This window comes from Mytilus galloprovincialis, chromosome 7 (assembly GCF_965363235.1).
Source record: "Mytilus galloprovincialis chromosome 7, xbMytGall1.hap1.1, whole genome shotgun sequence".
NCBI lineage: Eukaryota > Metazoa > Mollusca > Bivalvia > Mytilida > Mytilidae > Mytilus > Mytilus galloprovincialis.
The window spans coordinates 26,636,232-26,650,403 of record NC_134844.1 but is presented as its reverse complement, the minus strand read 5'-3'; the positions used below and the strand labels follow the sequence as shown (position 1 = coordinate 26,650,403).

General features: G+C 32.8%; 1 long non-coding RNA gene across 1 annotated transcript; it reads right to left on the bottom strand.

Moving 5' to 3' along the window:
* Positions 1–5,518: 5,518 nt before the first annotated feature.
* On the bottom strand, positions 5,519–9,342 carry LOC143081599 (uncharacterized). The gene is made up of 3 exons (XR_012979983.1): positions 9,235–9,342; positions 7,793–8,068; positions 5,519–5,640 (listed from the first exon to the last, which is right to left on the bottom strand). It is a non-coding gene; the product is annotated as an uncharacterized LOC143081599 (long non-coding RNA).
* Between the last annotated feature and the right edge of the window lie 4,830 nt (positions 9,343–14,172).

Here is a 14,172-nt window from a genome sequence, read left to right as displayed (position 1 = left end):
GTGACAGGTACCAAGTTGGCATAGCTTTATGGTTGAATAAAGGATGACAAAAACAGACAAATATTGAACAAGATGATGTTTAATTTTGTACAGATATGCAAGTCTGTGCAATGTGTGTTTCACGAAGATGAAGTACAACCTCTTCTAATCATGTGCCATGTGTTATGACCCTGATTACCTAAGTAGATTTAATACAGGCTCGTCTCTGTACATTTTCAATATTCACAGAATCAACGATAGAGCGGGAGAGCAGGAAAGTAGTTATCATGTTGACATTAATAAATTTGAGCAGAAAAATATTTATTTAGAAGTTCTGTCTCTTTATGGTCACCGGATACTAGAATCAGAATCATGTTTTCGTTCATATATCATTTCACGAGAAGTTTCTTATGCAAACCTTTTTAGACAAGTCCTTGCAATCCACCGGTAATTGGTCGCAATCTGTTTTGGTTCCGTTTATACATTCTTGGTATGGTTTTATTAAATCCCACCGGAAGACGAGGCTTTTTTCAACTGTTTTTCCCTTAAGTGGAGCTATATCTCGTGTACCGGAGTCCCTATCTATATATTTAAGGAAACCACCGTTTTTAGCAATACATTTTATAGTCAACCTAAATGAAAGAAAAATAACATTAATCAGAAAATTAAACAAAGAAAGTGAATGTAGTGATAAAATAAAATGTTTGAGAGAGGGAGCTGTATATTTCAATATACATATATGTATATGTGAAACTTTGGAATCAAATTGTAAATAATACAACGGTTTTATAATTGAAGCAATAAAAACGTTTGCTATCATTTTAAGAGAAAAACAATGTACTGATGTACTCTTACTTTAATGAAAATCATGTTATTCAAGAAATCCCCGCAAAGTGTTTTTATACAGGATGGAATATAAAATACATTAAAAAAAAACATTATGCAGCCACTGAAAAGAATGGGTAATAATGCGAACGAATTAATCTGTACTTCATTTCGTTTATTGGAAAGCAAATCTTGTAGGCAAGTTCTATGAAACCCTAAATTTAACACGAAATGAATATGTAACTTATAAAGTAAATGGGTATGAATTTTTATAAATAAGTGGACGTAGCCTTTTTTTAAACAGAAAATACATTATTTTATCAAACTTTTCAAAGATTTAACTACTTTAGAATGTTTGACACCTCTCACACGAATTAGACGACAGCTGTTCCGTATGCAGGGACTCAAACCATAAAATCTCTGTTATCAATTGGACAACCACACAGAGCATATGCGAAGCATAAATACAACAAATAACGGGTAAGATAAACAGGAATTAATCGATTTTATAGAAAAATTTAATATACCAAATAATTTTACCAATGTAATATCAAAGTTTAATTGGTTAATTGGAACGATTCAAAACAATTCTCTCACTTTTTGTTCACTTGTTTTATGCTTCTGTGGTGCTAATTTATCTAGGTCACAATCAGTCAAACTCCGCCTTAAAAAACAGCAGCAAAAGTGTTCGTTCACTATTCAAACTTACAATGAATCGTCCATAAAAGAGGTGCGAAAGATACCATAAAAAGATCTATTCTAATTTCTTGTACCGATAACTCTGCAAATGACACCTCTTTTTCATATTCTGGGGTAGCGACTGTTTCTAGAATGCAAGTTATATGATAACTCTAAAATATTTGATAGAACTCTATGTTTCAATAAACATGTTAAACAGCTTAAAATATTATAACATTTCAAGTCACCAGGCAGTTTTGTCTTTGTCTTTTTTTTTTCTGTCGTGAATTTTCAAGTCCGTTTTCTGTTGCAAAGCCTATGTGGACTCCCATCTATATTTTCCTGAACTCGTTTAAAGTAATATCAGTCTGAATGATGAAAAATCAGTCGAAAAAAGCATTTCTTTACTTTACGTCAACAACGTCATGGGAATTGGTAATATACCTAGAACCGATTCCGTTAACATTTTGGATATAGTTTCTAAAACTGTTCGTAAAAACCGTTCTCACGGTCGTAGAACAAATCGCAATCAAAGAAAATTTCGGACCTAATTTCTATTTCAAAAATCAACGGCAGACATTATCTGTTAACAAAACTCTGTTCATTACCGGTCAATAAATTAAATAAAATTTTGGAGGATTGTAACACAATTTTATATAGCAGTCCTAAGTATGAAATTGTTCAAATTATTATAGCATATTGTTATTCTAAACTATTTCCCAAAATTGATCGCCCTAAAGATCATTAAAAACATTTTATTAAAATAAAGTATGTCAATAAAGGTTTTGATTTTGTAAATATTGCCGGTATATTTAACGACAATTCTGTTAAAGAACAAATTCCTGGATATTTTGACAATACTTAGCTACCTCTTATTTGTTATATTTACAAGAAATGTACCCGGAAATTTGTGTTTAATTAATATAGTCAATTGTGTAAAGATGTTAATATCAATGAAAATACAGTCACCTACTTCATGTATTTTTAGTACCTCCGAATATATTTATGGACCCATTTCCCATGTTATAATAGGAGATCTTAACATCGTTCAAGACCGAGAGTTAAAATCATTCCTCAGTAAAGGACCTAAATATCGTCCCCCGTCAATTATTAATTGGAATGAGTGTCGTAATATCATCCACGACTCACTCCATACTTACTGTATGAAATGGATAAAACGGGAAAAAGCTGACAAAAAATCTTTGGACTCTTTTTTTTTAATTCAGTAATGAAGATAGTTGATATACGTGTTCAACATTTTAAAGAACATTTTACTATTAACAATAACCACAATAAACCTATTTCTCGTATCAAACATAAACTAAAAGAACTAGCCAAGAAACGTGTTTTTGTCCCGGCCGATAAAGCTGCTAATAATATTATTATTGTTTGACGTAAATTTTACATTGAGGTTCTGAAAAAAGAAATCACCAATTCACCAACATTCCAACTGACTCCATTTTCCGAAAACGACATCTGTAACAAACATAAACTTTTAGCTACCGCTTTACAAGCAGAGCCAAATACAATGAAAATCCCAACTATGTATTGGCTTCCGAAGCTATACAAAACACCTTACAAATATAGATTTATTTCGTCTTCAAGCCATTATTCCACTACTAAATTGTCTATTCTTCTTACCAGCACACTTGGTACAATTAAAAACTTGATAATAAATTATTCTAATAAGGCCTTCGAAAATAGTGGAATTAATTACTTTTGGTGTGTCAAAAACTCGTTGAAAGTACTTGATAAATTGCATGCTTATATTGGTGATTTTGAATCTGTTCAAAGTTTTGATTTTTCTACCCTTTATACCACATTGCCTCACATTCTCATTAAGAAAAAATGCACACACCTAATTAAAGGGCATTTAAAACTCTTTTAGGTCATTTTTTAGTAGCAATAAACAAAAAAACTATTTATAAAGCCAAACAAGTAAAAAGTTGAAGAGCATTGAGGATCAAAAATTCCAAAAAATTGTGCCAAATACTGCTAAGGTAATCTATGCCTGGGATAAGAAAATCCTTAGTTTTTCGAAAATTCAAAGTTTTGTAAACAGGAAATTTATAAAAATGACCACATTATTGATATTCATGTCAACACCGAAGTGTTGACAACTGGGCTGGTGATACACTCGGGGACGAAACGTTTACCAGCAGTGGCATCGACCCCTTGGTGTAAATAGTTATCAAAGGTACCAGGATAAAATAAAGACACAAGTATCAAAACATTTACTAAATTTTATCATCGGTATAAGGACATCATTCGTAAATATAGCTTAACATGCAGACTTCTTATACGTTCAGGTATTTCACATCCATTTTTTTTATGGAAATATTCTTTATAAAGCACAAAGGTGTCAGTATTCACCTCAAAAACTAACAAAACCTTTGAATAGACTTATTAAGAAGGGATATAGTTACGATACTGTTGTCAGGTCATTAAAGATTGCATATTTTGGCATTAATATTGATTCACTTATAGGTCTTTCCATCGGAACTAAACACATTTATTCAAAAACCAGTTGTTGGCATGACACGGGTTATGTTCTTCTCATATATGTTATGATGGTATGATACTAAACCCCTAACGGGAAGGATTGTGCCTGATGTTCATATGATGAAATCATAATCTTTCAGTCAGTTTAATTAAAGTCTGGAGCTGGCATGTCAGTTAACTGCTAGTAGTTTGTTGTTATTTATGTGTTATTGTCATTTTGTTTATTTTCTTTGGTTACATCTTCTGACATCAGACTCGAACTTCTCTTGAACAGAATTTTAATGTGCGTATTGTTATGCGTTTACTTTTCTACATTGGCTAGAGGGGAGGGTTGAGATCTCAAAAACATGTTTAACCCCGCCGCCTTTTTGCGCCTGTCCCAAGTCAGGAGCCTCTGGCCTTTGTTAGTCTTGTATTATTTTAATTTTAGTTTCTTGTGTACAATTTGAAAATTAGTATGGTGTTCATTATCACTGAACTAGTATATATTTGTTTAGGGTCCAGCTGAAGGACGCCTCCGGGTGCGAGTATTTCTCGCTATATTGAAGACCTGTTGGTGACCTTCTGCTGTTGTTTTTTTCTATGGTCGGGTTGTTGTCTCGTTGGCATATTCCCCATTTCCATTCTCAATTTTATATTTTTTTATATCTGGGCGTCACTGGTGAGTCTTGTGTGGGCAAGGCGCGTTTTTGGCGTATTGAATTTTAAACCTGATGCTTTTTGTTATCTATTAATCATGTTTTTCTGTGTCTAATATGTTCTCCTATTTATTTGTATTGTAGTCCTGTAATATTATGTTGTCATTTCAATGTTATATTTAACTTTGCCATTAAAGTGCGAGGTTTGGCATGCCTTAAAACCAGGTTCAACCCACCACTTTTATTCCCCTTTAAAAGTGTCCTGTACCAAGTCAGGAAGATGGTCATTGTTATATATTGTTCGTTTCTCTTTGTGTTGCATTTTAACGTTGAGTCGTTTGTGTTTTTCTTATTTTTGAGATATTGAGATAAGACGTGGCACGGTACTTGTCTATCCCAAATTCATGTATTTGGTTTTCATGTTACATTTGTTATTCTCGTGGTGTTTTGTCTGATGATTGGTCTGTTTCTGTGTGTGTTGCGTTTCGATGTTGTGTCGTTGTTCTCCTCTTATATTTAATGCGTTTCGCTCGGTTTTGGTTTGTTACCCCGATTTTGTTTTTTGTCCATGGATTTATGAGTTTTGAACAGCGGTATACTACTGTTGCCTTTATTTATTATTTCCCCTGTAACTGTGTCGTATGCCCGAAGTATGAGTTTCAGCTACTTGTGTCTATATTTTATTGTGAAACCTTACTTTCTCCGAAGCCAGTGCACAGATAATTCAATAATAGTAAAGAAGTTTAACAAAACGGATTTAATTAATTCCTACAAAATATAATACAAATTATTAAATTAATTATAAAAAAAAAATGTACTCAAAGGAATTTACCAAACGAAATAATCTTACTGGCTTATTACTTATATCATGTAGTATATTCTTACGTATCTGCATGTCGAAATTCCCACGATTCTATGTTTAATCTGTTCCTTTTACCACAGTTTTCAATTGTGAATTTTGGATCAGAACTATTGCGGAAGCAAGTAAACTGCCGATGGTTGCTGTTCAAATTAGATCCTGAAAAAGAACTTTAATATCAGGGAATGAATACACAGGTGCTACATGAACACAATATATGTCCGTTCCTAAACAAATCGTGTGATTAGACATAGTATGAAGGTTAAATAGATATAAGGAGATGTTGTATGATTTGCAATGATATAGAAAAACAAATCCATAAACCATTAAAAGGCGATTGCAGAATCAGTGATAACAAGCATGGAAACCATCAAACCCTCAAACTTTGTGTTATCTCTCACTAATTATAATCCACGATTAATATTTTGAGAGATAAAAAGAACATCATCAATATTTCTGAATGTGAAATTACATGACCTGGCTTCTTTGTTCTTTTTGCTTTTGCCTAGTATCAGAAGGAACTCCGACTCATATGAAAATAAGAAGAGGTCGACAAGGGAAGGCGCACGGTTACGGGTCGTTTTCATGAAATTCTAAAGATTCTATATAACCCCTGATTATACAAATTCACTGTAGCATATATATTCGGTTAAAGAAGTCGATGACAACCACACAGTACATCATTCTCACATGGAGCTTAATATAAATTCTGACGTGTAATTCCATAAAAAGTTTGCGACAAAATTTCATTTGACAGACGGACGGTCAAACGTACAAAGTAAAATCACAAAAATACTGAACTCAGAGGAAAATCAAATCGGAAAGTCCCTAATCACATGGCAAAATCAAATAACAAAACACATCAAAAACGAATGGACAAGACCTGTCATATTCCTGACTTGGTACAGGCATTTTCAAATGTAGAAAACGGTGGATTAAATCTGGTTTAATAGCGCTAAACATCTCACTTTGTTGACAGTCTCATCAAATTCCGTTATATTTACAATGATGCGTGAACTAAACAGACATTATAAATAAAATAGTCAAAATATGGGTACAGCAGTTATCATCGTGTAAACTTTTAAAAGGAACAATTTAACAGAACACAAAAACATCTTTCTACAAACACATTAATTGCATCGCGGGTCTAACGTCAGAAAATTTTATACGTCACATATTTTTGTCGTTCAATGTTTATGCAAACAATTTTGAAATTTCACATTGGCAATGTTAGCATACAGGGTTAAAAATTCAAAAGTATGTAAGAATTAATTTCAGAAATAGACCGAGATTTAAAATAGTCCAAAAGTTCTAAAGAATTTATAAGAATCCCCAAATAGTTCATTCCTCTACGCGATTGAATAATTTTGACGTTTGGGGTTCAACGTATTTTCTAATTCATAATAGTTATCAAAGGTACCAGGATTAAAATTTAATACGCCAGACGCGCGTTTAGTCTACATAAGACTCATAAGTGACGCTCAGATCAAAAAAGTTATAAAGCCAAACAAGTACAAAGTTGAAGAGCATTGAGGACCCAAAATTCCAAAAAAATTGTGCCAAATACGGCTAAGGTAATCTACTCCTTGGATAAGAAAATCCTTAGTTTTTTTGAAAAATTCAAAGTTTTGTAACAGGAAATTTATAAAAATGACCACATAATTAATATTCATGTCAACACCGAAGTCAACCGAAGTGTTGACTACTAGACTCCTGATACCCTCGGGGACGAAACGTCCACCAGCAGTGGCATCGACCCAGTGGTGTAAAAAAGTTATCAAAGGTACCAAGACGTGCGTTTCGTCTACATAAGACTCATCAGTGACGCTCAAATCAAAAAAGTTATCATAATGACATAGTATAGAACAATAACATACTGACAGGATCTTTTAAAGTACAGAGTCGCGTTATAAGAACCAAAGAAACACAAAAAGTCGCATTTTTACTTGCCATAAGCTACGTGACATTTGCCATTTGACATTTGACGAATATAATTCTAAAACAGTCAGTTTGATCTGAACAGCTTTTAAAAGTTTAGAAAATAAACTATCAAGTATTTTCAATTGTGTAGTCAATTTCAGACTTATTCACTACAGGTAATTCTGTTTTTTTCTATAAATCCTTTGCTGTCATATAAAATCAGTACTGTCTTTAGACTGTTCCGTAGTTGTTATTTACCATAACAGAACTGCTTATCTTCTAAGTACCAAACCAGGTTAAAACCAGTTATAGTTATTTTAAAATTGATAATTACTTTTTTGTAAATCGGAAATTTGTAAGTTATAATCCTGTTATGCGAAATTAAACTTACCTGTACTTATATGCTGAATTTCGAGGCTAGCACTTGTGATGCCGTCTTTAAAGTCTGTCACAAAATGATTTTCCCCGGTAGGATCTGGGTTCGGTGGGTTTTCCAATCGACGGTATTCAAAATTAAAAAGAAGATCCAAAAATATCCATCTGTTGTTGTTCGACCATTTGACTGTTTGAAAGTAAGGATGATTTGGGTTATCTGGTGTTGTAAGGTTCTGGTTCGAGTAATCTGATAACTTTGCCTCTGCATACATAATGTTTACATACTGTGTGACTGAAAATTAATGTTAATGGTGTTTAAGGAGTATACTTCATCTGATGTAACTTTTATTTCAATTTCGATGAAACAGAAGCGTCAATAAAGGCAAAAGTAGTATACTGCTGTTCGAAAGTCATAAATCGATTGAGAGAAAACAAATCAGGGTTACAACATAGTCACCACACATTGAACTATTTAGGGTATAACGGTATGTGAAATTAAACTTTAAAGGATATTGCTAGCTTCTTTACATTCTTCATACGTAGCTGCTGTACAAAAACCAGCCCCATATGAATGTAGGAACAAGAAATGGTTCGTTTCTATGGTACATCTATTTTTGGTTTAAAAACAGGTCCTCAAAACGTATAATCAAGAAATCGAGCAAGATATGATAGTGTCCGTTTCACACACTTTTTGTATAAATCAGAGTTGGTCTTTTAAGGACGATTTATTTCTCTGGAAGACAAGATACTTGTATCAACGTCGATCATTCCTTCAAAGCAGGACCAACTCCTTCAAGTTTGTTTTTTTTTTAGTTTAAAATGTAAAATGCTTTAATATAATTGCAACAGGGAAGAGACTAAGATTTAAAGTCTTCTTATAGAACTATGTAACTTCAACCGTAGCTTCAGTGGTAATTTCTCAATTATCATACCTTCTATGTATTAATATTTTTTTTATTTCTAAGAAGGCAATATAATCAACTACATGTATTTGAATAATCGTTATTTTTTGTTTTTTTTTTTTCTCTCAATATTTTTTCCACTGTTTAAATCTTGTCAAATATTATATATTTTTTTTTCACAAATTTCATATATATTATTTCTTTCATAATTCAGTTAAAGATTGCAACAGCCGTTCAATTGGGACATAAAAAGTTTCAATAATAGTCATGAAGGTTTTAGGAGGATGATAGGTACTATAACAACTATCCAATGTATTTTGTTAGGCAGAGAGGTAAATAATGCAAAGAACTGGCTATAATTATAACTAAACATTTGGGCCAAGTTGTTAAAACTAATTACCTTTTCTTATCATAAAGAAATTAAAACTGGTAACGCAGACCGAAAACTACGTAACATGTCGCTAAGTGACGATAATATATTTTATAGATTATAAGAACGAAATATTCATTTCACCATTCTCGAATTTTTAATCTTTTATAATTTATGAAATCTTACTTATATCACATTGTCTTCCTCCAAAACCTTTTGTACAATAACATTTTGACGCTAGTCGGCCTCTGCAGGAACCAGGATAGCATCTAGTGCTGTCTGTTCTCCACGAACAAGCCTCTAAAATTAGCAAAAATATTCTTTAAAATACTCAAATTATCAAAATGTTTAGCCCTGACTTGAGTATAAGATTTGAGCAAAATTTGTCTGCAAATTTTTTTTAGAAAAAATACAATTCAATTATTTTATCATCTTTCAGTAAAACAATATTTGATAAGGCACTTATTTAAACCATACAAATTTACCCTTACATTTTCAAATTTTATTAATAGACACACATGATACCACTATGGATTGCCCTCTAACCTAAACTTACTTTTGCAAATTTTATCCGATATGAAATATGCTTCCCAATGTTCCTTCGGTTTGATAGATCCTTCACAGTATACACAATGGTTGTCATAGGATCCAGTGCATATTCTATGATTGCAGTGGTCAATCTTTGGACAAACTTGAAAACAAATATACAAAGTAGTATGTTACCAAATATACAAAACACCACATTACCAACAACAAAAGTTTCAGTACAATAAGTTATGTACAAGAACAGTCCCCTATTTATGTTTATCTGTAATAGTACAATCATACATTAATTTCCTTGATACTTTCAATCCTCTAACAAATGAAATAATATCCACAGATTCAATTAAAATTAAAACCTATAATCAAGAACCTTCCATTCTGCACTTTGTACTAAAAGCATATCAAACAATCAAGTACAGTCGATTAGACACCTGCTTGACGAAACGGGGAAACTCAGATAATTGAGAATAGTCTTTAAAAAAATGTATTACCGGGATCAAGCTGTTAAATATAACGATAACAATCCAGTACTTCAGGCTTAAATTAAAATATTGTTTGTTTGCAGTTTATCGATTGACCCTTGAAAATCCTCCCGACTGTGAAAATTTTATTGCTTTAAATTTGAAGAAATTTTTTTTAATACCTCTATTGACGCGATCCGGAACTTTAGGTCCTTTCCGGAAATGATTTAAAGTCTGGGTCAATTACGCATTTCAAGTTCGGTTTTTCTTAGCTTCCCGTCAAGCGTTCATGTGACCATTTAATGATAAAGCACATGGAAATTGTTTACAGGTATCCATGAAGTCACGGAGGAGTACTTTACGCTGTCGTCTCGTGTCAATTTTAAGACAAATAACAAACAAAAAAGTTTATTAGTAAACTGTTCATACAGATTCAGGCACATGTAATGATGTGTGATGATATCATTGACGATGATGCAGCGGATATTCATAACTGAAACGATAACCATTCTGTCTCAAACAAATCGGGTTCATAATCTGTGGAGCCCGACTTTATGGAACCAATTTCAGTGGTTAAATAATTCGACAGCAGCTTGAAGTATGGCATATTTTCTACAAATCGTTGTGAAGACGACAAAGATGAAACCACTCCTCCGTGACTTAAATCTTCATGGATATCTGTAAACACGCCTGTACGGAGGAAGGGCTCATTTGAAATGTTAATGGATATAGATCATGCCAAATCAATAAGAAGCAACCCTAACTACACAAAGATGTAGAGAAAATGAATGGTTAGCTTGAAAAATAAATATACTCTCTCTATATTAAATCTATCTTCGATTGCAATGAGTATGCTCCTTTAGGATAAGGGGGGCTGCCCCACTCATTGCAATTATTATCTTTCTTACAATATTAAATATACCCAAACTGGGTGGCCTGTGTGAATTCAATTAAGTAAAACATGTCCTTAGGAGCTATGCTGCCAATTGTTTTTATGCATTAAAAACATTTCAGTACAGACCATTTACTTTTAATGGGGTGCTATGGATTTCACCCCAAACTTTACATTTATTTGGCTTTCATTAAAGCCTGGCAAAAATATAACCTTATCACATACAATTAAATATTGTTAGAAATATGAAAACAGTCAGATGTCTTTACACTTTTTTTCAAGTTGCCTTTTTTTCAATTGAGGAAGATTCAATGGTTTTTTTTTTTATTTAAAAATACACTCTTTAATAATTGAATTTGTCTTATAAATCTATAATATATACATTTTTCTGATGAAAATGCTCTACTCATGACAAAATTCTAGTCAAGAAGCATACATGTCGGAATATATTTCTTAAAAACAGTTCTAGTCATAATGACATTCCTTGTTTATAAGTGTTCCAGTATTTGATAATTATATCATATTTAACCGGATTTTTGTGACAAAAATGTCGGTTATTGATTTGGGGATGTACGGCGGGCGGCCGGGCGGTCGGGCAGTCGGGCGGTCGGGCGGGCGGCAATCAAATGTTGTCCGTGCATTAACTCATGAACCGTTCAACCAAAGCTTTTAAAATTTTAATATGTTGTTACTGACAACTAAATGAAGGTCAAGTTCAATAATTGCGATTTTGACTTTTACCGTTCAGGAGTTATGGTTCTTGAAAGATTGAAAAATGGAGTTTCCAGTTGTGTCCGTGCATTTACACATGAACTGTTCTACCAAAGCTTCCCAAATTTTAATATGTTGTTACTGATGACAAAATAGAGGTCAAGTTAAATAATGACGATTTTGACTTTTACCGTTCAGGAGTTATGGTTCTTGAAAGATTAAAAAATGGTGTTTCCAGTCGTGTCCGTGCATTTTCTCATGAACCATTCAACCAAAGCTTTTGAAATTTTTATATATTGTTACTGATGACAAAATAGAGGTCAAGTTCAATAATGACGATTTTGACTTTTATCGTTCAGGCGTTATGGTTCTTGAAAGATTGTAAAATGGCGTTTCCATTCACGTTGTTGCATTTACTCATAAACCATTCAATCTAAGCTTTTCAAATTTTAATATGTTGATACTGATGACAAAATGGAGGTCAAATTTGATATTGACGATTTTCACTTTCACCATTCATCAGTAATGGTTCTTGTGATATTGCCAGGACACAAATAAATATTAATAAATCCGGTTTGCTGTCGTTGTGACAGCCTCTTGTTTATGTCATAAATTGGATAAAGACACTATGTTAAAGTTTCAGTTTTGGTTAAAAAGTTTTTTATCTGAAAATGCCTGTTCATTTGATGTTGGTTTTCAGCATGTCCAATGTTTTAAAATGGTTTTTTTTCTTCACAAGAAACTTGGTTTAGTGTAACTGCTTGTTTAAACTGTATTTTGGCTGATAAAATAAAATATTTTTCCTACCTACCGACCCTTCAGTCTGAAGGTACAGTCGGAAAACAGCAAACAAACAAATTTTTAAGGTTGGCCTCATGTGTTCAAATTTAAATTTGTTGAATACAGCAGAGATGTCATTAAAAAGCATTTAAAAGCAATTGAAAAAAGACAAAACTGTCCAGGTTTTGTTGAAGGCCCTTTGATATTTTTCAGAATATCAAACGAATGACATAGTCTCAGAAATCTCCTGGTGTTGACCGAAGTATCTGAGCCTAAAACGCTTCTTGCGAATGATGCGCGTGCTAGGATAAACGCTGCGAATCCTGCACATATATGCCTAATGCGTCATATAATTTTCATCAGTGAAGCCAAATGTCTGATGTTTTTGGCTTACCAGGAGATAGAACTTCTTTGTAATACCGCACCAAGGTTCCATCGTGGTGGTAACTATATGAAGGATCACTCTTTCAAAAATACTTTAATATTCAATATTATTCCATTGCGTTTTGAAAAAAAATATTCTTACGAATCTGACTCTTACCAGTGGCTTACCGATGTTCAAATCCTGGTGAATTTCGACATTGTTGTGCTTTGTTAAGAATATTACCATATAAAAATTGGATTGAAATACCTAACGTGAAAGATGTCTGCATGTTGATTTATATTTACTACGAATGATGTCCTTGTACCGATGATTGATAACATTTTGTAAAAGAGGGGCCAAAGATACCAGAGGGACAGTCAAACTCATAAATAGAAAATGAACTAACGATAAAAAAGAAAAGAAAACGACAAACAGACAAATATGAGTACACAAGACACAACATAGAAAACTAAAGACTAAGCAACACGAACCCCACCAAAAACTGAGGGTGATCTCATGTGCTCCGGATATTCCATAGCAATCAACTAACTCGTAATGGCGTCCGTAAAATTTACGAGGGAAAGTAAATGTTTTGACTTGTTTGTGATACCCTGGTGTAATAATTTTTCAGTAATGCAATTTCTTTCGATAAAATCTAATACGTTGTTACATACACGAGCGAATCGTACAGGTTTAGATATTGTTTTGCCTCTTTGTGATACTCTGGTGTAATAATTTTTCAGTAACGCAATTTCTGTCGCTAAAATCTAATACGTTGTTACATACACGAGCGAATCGTACAAGTTTCAATATATAATCACCATCAGACGGTGACATCAGATCTTTCAAAATTGTCTTACTTTTATGTGTTCAAACTTTAATCGAATGTTCCTTATGGTTACTGGTTTATAAATTGTATCCAAAGTTTTGATCAATAAACAAACGTGTCCGCCACGGCTACAAATGGAACATAGGGGTCAATTTTCAGACCAATTTGACCCATTGAAGGGTAACTGACCGAAATATTATTTTTATGAAATTCTACTGTTTTTGGTTATTATCTTTATTATAGAGAGAAAAAAGTGTAAATGACAAAAATGTTCAGCTAAAGTATGATTAACAAATAAGTCAAATAATCAAAATAGTCGATTGACTCTCTAAGAAATAATTACCCTGTTGTCCTACGTAGTTATTTATATTTTTTATATACTATGTCGAATTGTTACACTATGTTGACTGCTCTTTTCCTTTCATTGTCACTGACTTTTACCTATTGTGTCTTTTAGTTTTATTCAGTTTAATGAGATTTAATGCAACTTGCATACAAATGAAATATGCAGCTAGCTGTAAAACTAGGTTTATTCATTTATACA